Here is a 13602-nt window from a genome sequence, read left to right as displayed (position 1 = left end):
TTGCAAAAACTTCTATGGGAAATCCAAATGAAAGAGGAGAACATTACAAAAACTGGTCAAGTAGTTGCAAAGTAGAAATATAGATACCTCTGAAGCTTCTCAAATCCCACTTTTTTGGTTTTGGTTTTGTTTGTGTTTTTTTTTTTTGTTTTGTTTTGTTTTGTTTTTTAAATTTAAAATACATTTCTTATTCTTCCAAAAACCAAATAATTGAGGTTTTTGCATCTGAACACTTTTGGAGTTATAGTCTCAAATTATACTTGGATATTTGTTTCAGAAAAGTCAATTTCATGGAGCTTTGGTCTCTGATCCTCACCTTGCATTACCTTTACTCCTGACTTGCAAAAGTAAAAGTGAGGTGAGACTCTGACTATAAGATGATTCAAAAATGCTCCCGTGAAAAAAAATAAGAATCTCATTCTGATATCTACATGGAATATTATAGATGCAGCCTTTTAAAAAATTTGGCCCTGTGTGTTGGCTTGCCAAAGAGGCAAGTATTTCTGCAGATGGTTTCGAATTAGTAGAACATGAAATAATGTCAATGGTACTGGTAAGAGGATTAAACAGCAGTTCTGATGTTATTGAACGGTTTGCAGAGACCATATTAAACAGCCACATCAGTCCACAGGTCAGCCCTGCAGTTCTGCTAAGCAAACACAGATGTGGAGTTCCCTTTCATGGTCATCATTTCATGCCTTTGACATATGTTAGGCTTTTGGGACTCAGTGGCATATTTACAGCCTGAACATTAAAGATTCCTTTTTTTAGATCATTAGTGGACACTGATGTCTAAATCGGTAATAAAAGGGACTCAGGATACTGGGAATGGACTTCAGTGCAATATAAACATATAAGTGAAAAAATAAGCTGCTAGAAAGTTCCCCAATGAAACAGTTGGGACTTTTTCAGTTGCTGACAAAAATTCTCCTTAAGAATCCTGTTGGTTTTAAATCTCTTTTTGTTTTGGGCTGATCTTCTCTGTATTTTGCCAAAGCTGCCTATGAAGTCACAGTGGTTGAATTTCACAAGGCAGAGGAGCTCAGCTCCTGTCAGCACTGCCAGGCCTCTGTGCTTGTTCAAAGTTTGTGCAAATCTGCTGGGACTACAAATTGGCCAGAAGAAATTGAGGGAGCAGTCTGTCTTACAATATTCCTTTTCCTTTTCTATTCCAGCAGAAATTTTGGCAGTTCTTTAACATTTTCTTCAGTTTTTTGTTTGTCTGAAACCAGGAGTCAGAAATGAAGGAAATAAATAAAACTGCTATGTGATAAGCAGAGGGGTGGGTTTATACAGACATGATGCATATTCTTATGTGTGTGTAGTGAGGACATGGTGGGACAGATTCTTCTTGTTTGTCTGAATGGTTTTACTTGGCTCAATCCTGAAAACTTGTGCAATTTTCAAATAAGGATATAAATACAGATAAACTATGTGTCAAGGTAGAGTTCCTGAAAGTAAAGGTATTGACAAAGAATTCTTGTAGAAAGGAGAAGATAAATCAGCTGATAAATTACTGAGCCTTTGGTCAATAATTGTTTAATATGATGCAAATTTTAAGTGAAATTTCCAGTGTACAGCTGCTCCGCGTGTAGCCATTTCTTCCTGCTAGAGGAAATAAACATGCAACCAGAGAGTGTAGCAATGAATTAGATTGAACCTCAGGAATGCTTTAGCATGTCTTCAAGAGCGGCTGCCTGCTTTGGTGATGGATTATAACTTAGCATGGGATCCCACAGGCATGGCAAGGTATTTATGTAGTCTTCTGATTGCTCAGACACTTGGAACAAATGTACAGTCAGTGCTAACAGAAATCAGAGTATCACTGTCTCCCACTTTATTTCATTTATTTATATTTAGCAAGTGCTGGAATATTACAAACCACCAAGCACAACTGTAGCTGGAATATAGTTTCCGAAGCTTATTTACAGTAGCTCTTACTCACAATGGGTAATGGTATATTACTCCATAAGTAGTTCCATTGATTTCAGGAGGTCCATTAGAGAGATATTCCATTCCTTGTATAGCTGAATACATCTCGATTTAGTCCCGTGTTTGAAATGTAGAAAGATCTCCTTTACTGCTCTGTTCTTAAATGCATGAAGAGTTTGGAAAAAACCCTACCCCTAGCCCTCACCAAAAAGTTAACAGTAGAACAAAATGCTGATGAGGTTGGTGGGATGCTGGTTTTGCAATATTTGATTGCATTGCAGGAAAGTGATATATGCTCTTCAGTTAGTACATAGTGGATGTGCATTCCATGTGCTGTTTTCAGCTCTGTTCTTAAACCGTTCCGAAATTCCAAAGAGAAAAGAAAAAGCTGAGATTCACATCAGTAGCAAAGAACATCAGGTGATGTTGATTTAAAGAAAACATTAATCAATCCAGATTTGCTTGGAACCGGGCCCAGGTTCACTCAAGAGGTTGGTGAACCTTAGCAAATCTTTCTGTGAATCTGTTCTGTGTTTTGACTTTGTAACGTGATCTGAAATCATCTGAGTTTCATGTGGTTTTGTTGTGCACGTTTTGGAGCACTCGTGGGGCGAATCCAGGGAAACACAGAGATGCTATATTTTACATGATGTGGTAAGGTAAGCAGTATTTCACTCTTACTGACACTCCCTGATACCAAATTGAACAGTGGTTGATGCTGCCAGCATAGTTTTAAAAGAGGAGACAATCACTGTCAGTGTTCTTGTGTCTACAGTAGTCTTTATTTCAGAGCCAAGAGGCAGTCTTCAAATTGTATCCTAAATAATGGTATCATGAGTTTTGGACTGTTATTTTCTTTTTTCCATTTCTGGTAAATGTCAATTTTTACTGCGTAGGCAGGTGCTGGAGTTTTGAAGAATGTGTTAGGTTTCTTGATGTATACTAGTTTGAAGAAGTTATATAGTGCTAAAATAATTTAGGATTTTATTTTGAGCCTGTGGATGAACAATTCGTGTTTTAACTTCATTCAGTTGTATCTGAATTCATAAATAGGTGTACCCAGCCTCCACAGCTGAATATAAAGTATTTAAGGTCCATCTACCCCAATCAGGTCAAAAATATGATGAGGTGACATTTTCTATTAATTTTATTTCCAGTCCAAGCTAGACCCCAGAGCAATAGAGATGTAAGACGCTTAGCACAAGAAACAAAATCTGATTCTTGAGAGGATGCCAGATTTTTCATTCGGTTTCAGAGTGAGCAACAGAATCATTTTGCTGCAGTTGGGATTTTGGAGAGAAACGCTGATGGGAGGAGCTTTTTTTTTTTTTTTTTTTACACTGATTTTCTGCCTCATCACTGAGACACATTTGTAGATCAGTGTTATGATGGGTAGCTTAGAGAAAAGGACAAGGGTTCATAGCAGATAGGTCAGTGAGTGTGGCTTCATGGTCTGGCATATATACAAGGTCAGACTGGATAATTTAACTGTCTCTTCTGGCCTTAGACTCGAGGAATCTCTGAAGAAGGAAAAATCAAAGTGTGCAAAGGTAGTAAGAAAAAAATGTAACAAGGTGGGGTGTCCTTTAATGCCCTCAAGGTTCTGCCCCCTCTAACCCATCACGCAGACTGTGGTACAGCCACAAATTGAACCGTCCTGTCAGTCCATTCATTCAGAAATACACTAGGAAGGAAGAACAGTTTGCCAATAATATTCAAGTTGAAGCTGACATCTTTATTCTCCTCTAGAAGAGTTGTGTTTACACCTGATTGTATCATTGCATTTTTCCACTAAGGTTGTCTCACTTATTTAACTTGACACACAGAGCACCCCTCAGAGGTCTTTGAGATTCAAACCAATATTGGAAGTGACAGCCCAGATAACGTAGGTAATCATATCGGACCTTGTGGGACTGCACTGACTACTTTTTAATTGATAATTTCAAGTTTCTGTAATAAATTTATTTCTTAATTATATATGCCATGTCATACATGGTAGCTAATGATTACCACTAGTTTAAGTTTGCAGCCTGGAAGACATCCTCCTCCCTACCATATAGTCATGATTTTCCTTCCAAATTAAGATTTTCTGAGAAAGGAAAATTAACAAAACTTGCAGATCAAATCCAATTCCTTCTAAATAAAGGGAGGTGAATTTAAGGTACTAAATTAGGTAAATGATTTTAATTAGTTGATCATTTCAAGAAGATCATAAAACATTTAAATAACACTGAAGTTAGGTATATTTAAGCAGTTTCATGGAGAATTAAAGTCTTAAATGGTAAATTTAAAATGTAAATACAGAAGTCGATGGAGGAATGTTAATTGCTTTTCTTAAGTTTCTCACATGGCCTGGGATGTTATGAGAGGTATCAAGAATTACATTCATTGTAATAATGTGCCCAATCCAAAGCTCATTAAAGTCCTTGGAATTTTTCCTCAGATTTTAGCAGTTGTTGTATGAAAACAACAAATTCTTTCAAATGGCTGACTTCCAGTACTGTGGAAGTTACTTATATGCCAAAATTATATATGTGATGTCAATATTCTAAAATAACTAAACTGACCTTAAGAGTTTATCCAGCTCCCTCTTAAGTAAATAAAATTACATTTGCAGTAATGGACATTTTACATTGTCAGAGTAGTTTACACCACAGGAAAAACTTACATACTAGGAGAAGCTACCATGATTGGACAACAAAACACGTCAACAAATTGGATTATCATGAATATGAATTCTCACATGCCTCTCCGTAGCTCACTAATACTCTTACATTATTTTTGATTCAAATAGATCAAATTAAAACTTAATTTTGCAGTTTGATAATCAAATGCAGAATGTTTGAAACTAATGAAATTAAAATCAGGGATAATAAGGCTGAAAAGTCACGGTGAAATTTGTATAAATTCCTCATTGTCAACCACTAGGAAATGGATATCCCGTTGGCAGAAGGAGCACAGAAAGTGGACCTCCGCAGAAGGTTTCCTTGATTCCCTGAAACTATTTGGTCTTCTGGGAGAGCCCGGAAGAACCATGGCCACATCTCCTCCCGTGTCAGTGTCAGAATCTAGATGGAAGTGGTAGCCTTTCATGCAAGCATTTTACTCCATGTAGACATTGGAATCACACTGCAGGGGCAGTCAAAAAGAAGTGGGAGTTGTCATCATCTGAGTCTCTTTGTGACTAGATTCTTGTAACTGGTGTGTGCAAGGAACAGATACTTTAAGGGACTGGTAGTTCCCAACGCCCAAGGGAAACATCAAGAAGAAACAGCTTTTTCTCCAGAAAATACTTACCCCGACCCCTGGAACACCTTATTTCAGAATTAAGTGGTAGATTAGAAAGCGCAGTGTTTGTTTTTATTTGGTCAGCGGTGAGACAAGCGCCGCTCCTTTTTACAGCAGAAGGATGTCCCGGTGCAGACGAACGCGCAGGCCGGGCGGGGGAGGCAGGGCCGTGCCCGCGGGTCTCCTGCCTGGGCGGCCGGTGGAGGCGATGCCCGACCTTAGGAGCCGTACGGAGCCACCACGAGCGTCCCGGGGCCGGGGATGGGCGTGCGCGGCCGTAGGTCAGCCTCGCGGAGAAGCCACCCTGCCAGTCCTGGCAGAAGCGCTACGTGAGAGAAGGGCTGAAGCCAGTGTAAACCTGGTCTTTTCTTTTTCTTCAAAGCGTATAACATCTCCATTACACACAGTCCGAGGCACGCGATTGAGGACATTGCTGTGCCTCTGTTTCTTCAGCTGTTAGATGGGATATTATTATGCTCTTGTCTTGGATGCTGAGAGGGTTAATTACTTATGTTTATGAAACCCTTTGAGATTCTCAGATGAAAGGTGGCTTTAGAATTGTTAGGTGTTATTATAAGAAAAAAGAACGATTTTATTGCTTCATGTTAATGGTTAACATCTGCACCACAAAACCTGCTTGATCACATAAAGATTCTGCTAAGCATTTAATCCTAATTTGCAGGCTGATGCATATTCATTTTATTTAGAAGATTAATTTAGTCATCAAAGGTTAATCTGCCTCGGGTTTGTAATTAGACAGAGCAGTGACTTGGCGTCTCTGGGCTCACCCAGGTTGCACTGGGTTTTCTGAGTGGGTAGGGCTGTAACTGTCACCAGTTTTCACTTCCAGCTAGTGCTTGGACAAGGCTTAATTTTTGGAGAAGGTAAATGGTGAGTGCTAAAAGCCTTGGCCAGTTCGAAGATTAAAAATGAGAAGCACAAGCAGATGAACAACCCACAAAGTGAATGTCAGAATGCTGGTTTAATTCATCCTTGGCAGGTTTACTCAATGAGATGTCAGGGGATTAAGCAAGGGGGTTTTTTTATATGTATATGTAAAAATGCTTAACAGATTTTACAATGCTTTGCTGTATGAATCCTGACCCTCTTTCAAAATTACTGATTAGCGGTATGCAGAAAGTTTCTGAAGTGAAAAATTGTGAGGTTTTCTGCTGAAAATATCAGATTTTAACTTTAACTGATGTTAGGAGACACTGTTAGAAGGTTATACAATGTGACCTGTAGCTGCTTGTCCCCCTGAAAATTAAGCCTTTTGTGCTCAATACTAGCTCCTTTAATCAAAAGTCACTAAAGAAAATGTGGTCCTTGTGGAGAGCGAAAATAATGTTTCCTTTGCAGGTACACCAGAAGGCATCTTTAATTACTGTTTATAAAGCTGGCTGTTATTTAAGTGTGAAGGATTATTAGTGGCATGGTATTGTCTTTTGAAGTAAGGAAGAACAGTTGCTGCTTCTTTGTCATGTCCTCACCTTCTCCCTGTTGCAAAGCAGTCAGAGGAGGGTGATGGAAGAGGGTGTGTACTGCACGCTGCTGTGCTTCAGCGACGTTGTTAGACAGCGAGGCGGCCTCCAGCTGCAGACACAAATTGGGTGACGGGAGGCCAGCATGACAGGGAACGTGCTCATCCTCACTGTACTGGCGTGTCTGTGAAAGTGCTGTCAGCGGAGATAGGGTTGTCAAAGGGCAGCTGTGTGACTTGGGGATCCAGCTCACACATGGGATGTTCAGTGTGGTAGATAGGAATGGGAAATGACAGATGAAAACTTTGCAAATTTAAAATTTGTCTTAAAAATAGTGTTTTACTCAATGTGAAATTCATAGGTGCTGCAAAATAAGTACTGTAAATGAAAATCATGATACTAGAATTTAGGAAGTTGGCCAAACTTTTACATTTTAGTGCAGCTTGGCTTTGGTTGAGTTCAGAATCCAGATTCCGGGGGGGGGGGTTGTTGCCTTTTTTTTCTCTGCAGCAGAGTTCTCACATCTCTAGTAGGATTTGCCAGTTTTCCCCTCCTCTTTCTGGTGCAGAATCTCAGAAGCATCCAAGAAGGGATTTTGGAGACCATAAACAGTTTTTAATTGAGAACAGCCCCAAATCAAGTTAAGTGCCAGCTTGACTATAAGAATATAAATGAAACACTTCTATTAAAGCATTGTATTTTAATTATTATGAAGAACAAGTGGCCTAACGTGAAAAAGCTTTTAACATAGCAGTTACTTGCTTGATAGCTGGTAAGTTAATTTGGGATGGATGATTACAGCTATGGCTTCTTGTCTTCTGAGCTTTCATTTCTTCTTGATCTAATGACTGTTCGCTGATTTTCATTTGGACTTCAGATGAACTTCTAATTCAGTTGCTAATAAACTCAGATTGGTTAAGGCCTGTTACTGAAATCAGATTTGCTATTTCCAATTTAAAAGACCAGAGAAGTTTTCTTGGTATTTTGAAGGAAGTTAAAATTGTTTTGGACTGATGATTTGTGAATCTGGGAGCTGTTTGCAGGGTGACCTATTACTAGCCAACTATAAGCACTTGTAACCTTTTTCTTTACAGTGAAGATAACTAGCCATGCCATGAGAGTATGTGATAGCAATTCACTACAACTGGGGGAAAAACAATCCAAACAGCAAGACTGCATGTCACTTTAAGCAGGTACTGAAAAACAATGTTAGTTACTGTTACATCGTTCAAGCCTTTCCTCTCTAGCTAAGAGACTGAGAGTGGAATTAAACACACGCATTTGCCACAGATTTTAAGCTGTTTCTGCTGTCTTAGTTGTCTCCTCAACCTGAACATTTTGTGTCTTCACTTGCATCTTAATCTTGAGCTGATTTGTATGAACAGTAGATAGGTACCACTAAAATGTGGATCGTGAGCTTTATCTGTCATCCCTGCTGCTATATCATTGACTTCAGTGAGCTTCCAGAGGAATGAGTCTGGCCCACAAGAGGATGTGAACTGTCAAGAAGACAAACTTCTTTCTCATCCATTTGAAATGTTTGTGGGAAAGAATGCCCTAAATATTTAGCAGGTTGTGTAATTTGAGAGGCGATGCAGGTTTTTTTAATTTTATTTTTCTCCCTACCTTTCCATTTTCTTTATTAAATAGAGGAAAACCTTGCCTTAGGCCCAGTGTGCTTATGACAGGGAAAAAATATCTGCCAGAATCTCAATTACTGTTCAGGCCTGTATATATTGTTATTGCTCTTGTATTTGTAATAGCAAGAGGTGACTACACCTCTTATGAAAAATTCTGTTTGCAGAAAAATACCCTCTTCCCTGCACCTTTTCCAAACCAGCACAGTGCATAAAGAATCCAGGAGGATTTATGTTAGTTCAGTTAATGCAGCAGGGCTCACAGCAGCATATATGCAAGGACTGGACGCGTGTCCGATAGCTGGGCATTGCAGTGACATACCTGAGCAGCGCAGCTCTTGGAATCAGGAGGAAGCAGAGATGTTACAAGCCATTTTAGCTTCCTCTCCATTGCACTGTGTGGGAGTCAGTACAGCTGCACAGAGAGAGTCAGTCAAATCTACTGCAGCCCACCCTAGTTTCTGCTGGACAGAAGACCTAATGTGGAACTCCACTGCTGCAAACCTCAGATGTCCCCACTAAGGTTGCCTATTCCAGCACTTCCAAAAGGCAGCCGAAGTAACTGGTTGCTTGCATCAACCACCAACAAAGATCTTGCCCCTTCATATTTCTACTGCAGGGAGCTGCAGTGAGTCAGGCTTGGGTGGAGGGGGGAGATCCTCCACCCAGATTGCCAGCTCATGCTTGCCACTGGTTTATCTTGTGGTCTTAGGCAATGTGTTAAATTCTGCTTCTGGAAGACCTCAGGGTTAAACTCTTAAAGCAAAAGCACAGCCCGTCACCATTATATATTCATGGCTGACTGCTACCTGTTGAAGTCATGCATGTACTAGGATCCTGAAAGACACCCATGTCTGTACATTAACTGCGGTGTTTTAAATTTGATACATAAAAAGGCATGGCAAACACTCATAAATAATGCTGAGCACGGGAATTTTCTCACTGCGCTCAGCGGAGCCATTCATATGTGTGCGTAATTGCAAGTTCCCAGTGTATGTGTAAAAATTCACATTTATGCTCCATTGAATTTGCATAGTACTGTTCACAAAAGTCAACATTCTAAGTCTTTTAGAGCATTCTTAGCATTTCTCCCTTGTGCCGGATGATTCTGAAGCAGATTCTTGTTGACTAGGATAATCTAGGCTGTAGGTCCCTGGCAGTGATATCTTTCTCTGAAATAAGTATGCCAGCTCCAAGACTGGTTGCTGGTACCTTCAAAGGATGAGAAGTCAGCACCTCCTTTGGTTGGCAAGGCTTCTGCACAATTGAGTGCTTCTCTTTCCCAGCAGAAAGGACTGTGCTTTCTGCCTTTGCCCTTGCCTGAGGGTGAGTTGTCTTTATTACAGTTACCCTATGGGCACAGGAAGTGATATTATATAAGAAATCATTTTGCAACCCTATTTCTACTAATCATTGCCACTCCTACCATAATAACAGACAGATGCAATATACACGATTCATGTTTCTATTATTTTTCTGCTACAGTTTGCATGTGTTTTCCATTTAATTACAGTATATGAATTTCATATCTCTCATTTTTTCCCTTCTCGCATTCAAAGTTGAATTTGATATCTGTGATATATAGATAGGCTTGTGGTAAATTGTTTGATGCACTTTACACTCTTAGGTTTGAGTCTCTGCAAATCTCTTAAGCGCTCTGAATATTTTCCAGGATTTTTGGTGGTGCAATAGTATCTGGGATACTATTGTAGTTTCTGCACAAGACAGAAGACTAGCGTGCACATTTAAAGAAACTTTCCTCAACAACAGTAACAACACCAAAACCGTTTGTAACCACTGATAGTTGTTAGAGAACTCTTTTCACCGTTTTATCTCAAAACAAGTTGCAGAGAATTTTGCAGAAGGTGAAAACTGGGGTGTGATATTAAGAGATGACCAGGATACTACCAACAGAATAGTGACAGTACTGAAATAGAAACCAGATTTTTGTGACTGATATACTCAATGGGAAGCATGTCTCAGAATAATTTATGCTTGAAGAACTTGCACTGTGCTACTCATTGGTTTCTTTCTTCACCAGCATGTATTACCATGTTTGAATTGAGCACATTGTAAAACTTGAGAAAGGAGATTTCAGTGCAAGTTTTACCTGGAAGAGGCCAGCTAAAATAGAGAGGAACAGGATTTTCTGAGAGTCTTTACTAAATATTTGTTCATACTGTATTTTAAACTGAACTATTGGGAATCTTACTAACAGTGGGCTCTGCCTGCTCTGTAACTTTCCATGTGTTTCAGAAAGAATTGAATTAGGCTGCTGCTTACCAAGAAGAAAAAAATGGTGCAAGAGCATTGGTTTAACGGACACGTTTTGGATTTACACTGGCATCCTGAAAGCAGAATTGACCCCTGTGGATGTAGAAGTATCACGGTAACTGTCCCTAGGTAATATTCAAGTCTTATTTTTTCTGAGTGCAGTGTCTGATTGTAATGTCCTCTACAGATCGATCCACTGTGCAAATGACACGTTTTTAAAAAACTGGGTGAATGCCTACTTACTTCACACATAGCCCACAAAGGTTTTGAAGGCTTGATGTACTGTATTGAGTAAATAACTATAAATAAAACAGACTATTAAAAAATCTTTAAATGTGTATTATGCCATCAAACTATGCGGTTTGGAAAGAGTTGTGGTGTTTGGGAAAAATTATACATGCTTTTACTGTCCAAATACATATTTACGCATACTTTAAGATGTACACAAAGCTATCTCCATGGCAACTCTTAGTCCCCAACAAGCTTTATTAATCATTCTGTGAATATGGTATTTTTAGTAGTTTACTAGTAGACAGGAGACAGCTAATCATAGGGAGAAATGCTGATTTCAAGGGAGCTAGAATATGAAGATGTCTTTGAACATGAAGGTCAGGACATATAAAGTCACTTGCAACTTCTCCCACAACCATCAGTAGCAAATGACAAAATACTGATATGGGATGTATGGAATATACGTGTTTGGTAAATGGACAGAGATTTGTAGCTCATATAGACTTTTAGTTCCTGGTTTTACAGCCGGGTGAATAAGGAGACATTTCTCTTGCTGAGAATTCTCCTAGGTCAGCCCCAGATGGAATTTGAGCTAAAGCTATTATCACTGAATTTTTTTTTCATTACCTGTGTGTCATCTATGACCTGCAGATATTTTGGGATTCTGGATTCTATAGACTCAGAATATTAGAAGCATTCAGTGTCCTATTTCCTTTTCTGTCCATGAGGACCAGAATCTGTGGGCTTCTTCTGGCTTCATCGTTTAACGTGGGTACAGTATGATACTTGAAAGACAGAATTTCTTTAGATAAGAAACTTTAGAGTAGGGATCTTACTTTCCTGCTTGCCTGTGATGTTATCAAGCAATAATCCTTGTTAAGTAAGGATTAATGTTCAAACATGATCAGGCTGGTGAAACATCTTTTTGGCTGGAGAGGAGATCTGGCAGAGTTTCCCTCTGCCTGCCTTTGGATCATTTTATAGACCTCATTTACACAAGCCACTTTACCTGTGAGTGGGGTAGGGATTTGTGTATTGGATCATCAGCTTCTCCCACTACCACTGAGGAACATGAGAAAACGTCTCAGACTGAGGTCTTGCCTGCATCCAAGAATAATGCCCTACAAAAGCATCATTTAGTTGTAGAGCTCTGGAACCAAGTTTTCTGACTCTATCAACTGCAAAGTTGTTTTGGATTTCACCAGCTTGTTTTATCACAGGCTAGAGAGCTTCTGTGTTAAGAAAACTTGTCTTAAGCAGTCCTTTTAGTTTTCCTGGGAGAGGTAGTTATATTTTAAATACAATAAGTCAATCTGTTGTCCATCTCTCATGCACAACTTGATCAGACCCCATGGGACAAAGTTAATAGAACATTGTAATATCTAAAAAGCCCCTTTAAAAGCAGACCATTTACTTTTTGGTTGTTCTGCTTATTTGTTAATTCCCATCTCCTTGCAAAACTTTCTAGGTACTCCTCTGGCACTCTGATTTCTTTATCTGCCTTGTTAGGAGTGAACATGGCCCCTAAAGACTCCTTTACTTTTGGACAGTTGTCAATTTTACCAATTAAAAGAACGTCTTTGGATAGTTATCAGAAGCTGGAGCTGAAAACATGTTTGCAATTACTGATGACATAGCTGTTTCTATTTGCTGCTCTCTCTTTTAATTCCAAAAAGTGATATTTTTTTTGGCAGTAGATATGAGAAAATATGTCACTGTGTATAATTACAAAATGCTGTTCATTTCTGTCTTGTAACTGTGGGGGGTTAGTTGGTACAATACGTTTGGTTCATTCTTGGCTCACTCAGCTGCATGACACACATTTAAGTGTATTATTAATTATCATGTTAATATTCATTACCATGTTAATTTCCATGGGATCATATAATTCTGCATGCCTCCAAATTAACGTTCAAGTGTATATGCAAGCATGAAAAAAAAACACTGAATAATTTCCTAGGACTTTCTAATAAGCCTTAAGTAAAATCACGTTCTGTACATTTTCCTCCAAGAGACCTGGATTTTTTCAACAGACTTTAACCCCACCATGATATTTGCTACAAAACAAGATTCATCCCTGTGAATGGGCTTTGCACAAAGCTGCTTCAAATGTTCCTTGTGCATTCAACCAAATTCTAAACACAAATCCGCAGTACTAGCTTCACTTTAATTTCCTAGGCTGCATCTGCCATCTCATCAGAGCAATCTGACTGTACAGTGCACTGAAGAAACTGCATAATATTTCTAGTGGCTTGGATTTTTCACTTGATATATTACAAATATATGAATAATGGCTCTACAAAGTATCTGTGAATTTTTCAGTAGTGGCAGATTCTTTTTCAAGAGAAATTTCTACTAGAAACAGCAAATCTGTGGGGTAAGAGGTGAACCTCAATTTAGATGTCTGTTGCCCAGGGATTTAAAAAATAAAAGTCTTGATACAAATATTTTGGGCTCAACCTCCTGTAAGCACAGACCATCTTTACCTGAAGCCTAGTCAAATCAGTGGGAATTTTCCATTGTTTCTGAATGTGTGTCAGACTTTTAATGACTGTGTCTGTATGAACAAGAAAGAGCACATAACACCTGAAATGCTCTATTTTACCAGAAAATGGACCGATCCAACTCACTTGTCCATTTCTGAAAACACCTTTGGTTCTGAGGGACTGCACCTGCTGCAGTTTGCAAATGGTTAGGTTCTTTTCTCTAATTCTGGTGAAGTTTTAAAAGGTTTCAGGTACTTTCATTGTCCGCTTATC

The 13602-nt window shown here is 39.0% G+C and overlaps 1 long non-coding RNA gene across 1 annotated transcript in view; it reads left to right on the top strand.

Moving 5' to 3' along the window:
- LOC116961091 overlaps positions 1 to 10741 on the top strand; it is a 34444-nt gene extending 23703 nt beyond the window's left edge. Inside the window, exon 3 of the long non-coding RNA XR_004406764.2 lies at positions 10595 to 10741. This is a non-coding gene — a long non-coding RNA (uncharacterized LOC116961091). The remainder of the gene's footprint in view (positions 1 to 10594) is intronic.
- The last annotated feature ends 2861 nt before the right edge of the window (positions 10742 to 13602 follow it).

This window comes from Tyto alba, unplaced genomic scaffold, assembly GCF_018691265.1.
Source record: "Tyto alba isolate M040663 unplaced genomic scaffold, T.alba_DEE_v4.0 Super-Scaffold_26, whole genome shotgun sequence".
NCBI classification, from domain to species: domain Eukaryota; kingdom Metazoa; phylum Chordata; class Aves; order Strigiformes; family Tytonidae; genus Tyto; species Tyto alba.
The sequence above is the reverse complement of the archived record's forward strand: the minus strand, read 5'-3'. Positions and strand labels throughout refer to the sequence as shown.